This window comes from Nilaparvata lugens, chromosome 11, assembly GCF_014356525.2.
Source record: "Nilaparvata lugens isolate BPH chromosome 11, ASM1435652v1, whole genome shotgun sequence".
In the NCBI taxonomy this organism is placed as follows: domain Eukaryota; kingdom Metazoa; phylum Arthropoda; class Insecta; order Hemiptera; family Delphacidae; genus Nilaparvata; species Nilaparvata lugens.
Genome location: NC_052514.1, coordinates 42,134,980 through 42,137,447, shown reverse-complemented (window position 1 = coordinate 42,137,447; position 2,468 = coordinate 42,134,980). Strand labels below are relative to the sequence as shown.

The following is a 2,468-nucleotide window of genomic DNA, read 5'->3' as shown; positions in this document are numbered from 1 at the left end:
TTGTTGGAAAAACACGATCATTTGAAGAAAATACATCGAGTTGTCATTCTGATGTGTGTTCAGTTCTATCTGTGAGCTGAAATTACCGGTTTTTATCACCAATAAAGGCACATTAATCTATCAAAGAATTATCCTACATTTTCACGAGGATCTATGACTGTTGTTTATTGTACATCACATCTCTTCTCCGTCTCATGTGTACTATATTATCTCCTATTCTTTCTATCAAATTGATCTCTCGTACATAGACTATAACTATCCTTTCTTTATTCTCATGTTTTCTGAAATAGCTGTATTGTACTTATAGTCCATTCAGCTGAGTCTTCCGTTTAAAGTTGAGAGTTCAAATCGATTAGACTTTTTGTTTTTCAACACTCTCATCCAGAATACATTTTTATTGCTGATTAATTTGCTCGCTCTCTCTTCCTCTATCTAGAAATGTCTATCTATTTCTCATTCTTCTAATTCTCAATTTTCCCGTATTTTTCCTTCTTTCTTGTTTTAACTACTTCTTCTTTTCCATCTTCTCTTTTTCTTCTTTTTTTCTTCTTCTTTCCATTCCTCTTCTTCTTCTATTTCTTCTTTTCTTTTTCTTACTTCTGTCTCCAACTTTTCCACGTTATTCTCTCTTCCCATTCTCAGCCTCAAGTTTTGTTCTCCTTCTATCTCTTTATTCATTATTTACCCTTTTTTCATTTTTTATTCATCTCTTCTAACTCCTCTCAGTATTTCTCCTCACACACACCTCACAATACTTCTTTCTCCCTCATCCATATTTCTTCTATACCTGCTTATTCTTTGGTTTATCGTTTTCTTCATAATTTTTGTCACCTATTGTTCTAATAGCAAATTTGTTTCTAGGTTCTCATTATCATTCTGTTGATTTCCCTGAGCTTCTTTCTTTCCTACTCTCTCAATCATTCCTCTGTTATCTGTTTTCTTATCAATCTTATTAATTTACTTGGAAGTGTTATTTTTTTATAAATATTACTATAGGTGTTTGCCATGTCTGACCTTGCAATGTAAGATTGATTGATTGATTGATTGAGTACTTCATTTATGTAGATTACAATATAAATACTGGCTTATACACTTATATACAATAGCTTACAATACAGCAAAATTATAGATGAATTTACATAATATAGACTAAGAAAATAATTATTGAACTGTTTATGATATGAAAAAGCAATTTGTAATATAATAACTATAGATAATAATTAAATTGTTATGCATCTGCATAAATTGGCGGAGCTTTGGACATATCAATATCCATTCTTCGGAAAGAATATTAAAAATATCCTCCCCACTAACTCTCTACCAAAAAAAATAAATCGCCCAACGTGGGGCACGAACCCACGACCCTGAGAGTAAGAGTCTCATGCTATACCGACTGAGCTAGCTAAGATCATGGAGAGGAAAAAACTATAAGATTTCAATCGAAACTAATATTATAAAGATTATAAACGATTAAATAGTCTAAGATTAGAAACGGTACTAAGAGATTCACTTCATCTCTAATGAGATGTATTTATCAAATATAATATATCTCAGATATCAAATATCTCAAACTGTGTATCTTAATAATATAATAAATTTATATTTGATAGATTTTATCAACAGATATCTATAATCTTCTGCCTACATTTCTCACACACACTCTCTGAGATTCTCTTCCTCATTCAATGGTACTTCGAGAGAGGTCATATAAAGTGTATTGACATGTTTATTTGAGCAATTCCTTAGCATTGGCGGTGGTCCCCTTTCTCATTCATACATTATTGTCACTTCCTGATTCTCCCGGCAACTATATTCCTACTAAACGATAAATCAGTATGCATAATGAATTATGTGATGCATTGCTTCAATTGATGTGGGATACACCGAGTCGTGCGTGAGTGTGTGAGTGCGCTAGTCAGTCAAAGACACACACAAACACACACACACACACACCACACACACACACACACACACACACACACATACAACAGACTGTTTACTGAACATCTTTTATAGAACAGGGAGGTTCTCAGTAACTCACATTCTCAGTTCATCGAATTCCTATTTTGACCATTTATTGAGAAACTGAAACAAGTGAAAAAATGAGCCGTTTATTTTGTCGAATCTCACTGTAAGTTTACGTTGCAGGCTGATACAGAGTGTTTACCAGATTGATTGATTGAGTACTTTATTAATGTGGATTACAATATATACTGGCTTATACACTTATATACAATAGCTTACAATACAGCAAAATTATAAATGAATTTACAAGATATAAATTAAGAAAATGATTATTGAACTCTATATGATATGAAAAAAGCAATTTGTAATAACTGTAGATAAAATAGATAATATTGTTATGCATCTATGCATCTATTGATGGATGCAAGACAGCTTTACTCCAAGGAGATACTATGCAGATTACATAAGAACCCAACAACATTTCAAACCAGAAACTACAACCA

At 32.2% G+C, this 2,468-nt stretch overlaps 1 non-coding gene across 1 annotated transcript; it reads right to left on the bottom strand.

Moving 5' to 3' along the window:
* Positions 1-1,335: 1,335 nt before the first annotated feature.
* Trnak-cuu lies at positions 1,336-1,408 on the bottom strand. The gene has a single exon. It is a non-coding gene; the product is annotated as a tRNA-Lys (tRNA).
* Positions 1,409-2,468: the final 1,060 nt, after the last annotated feature.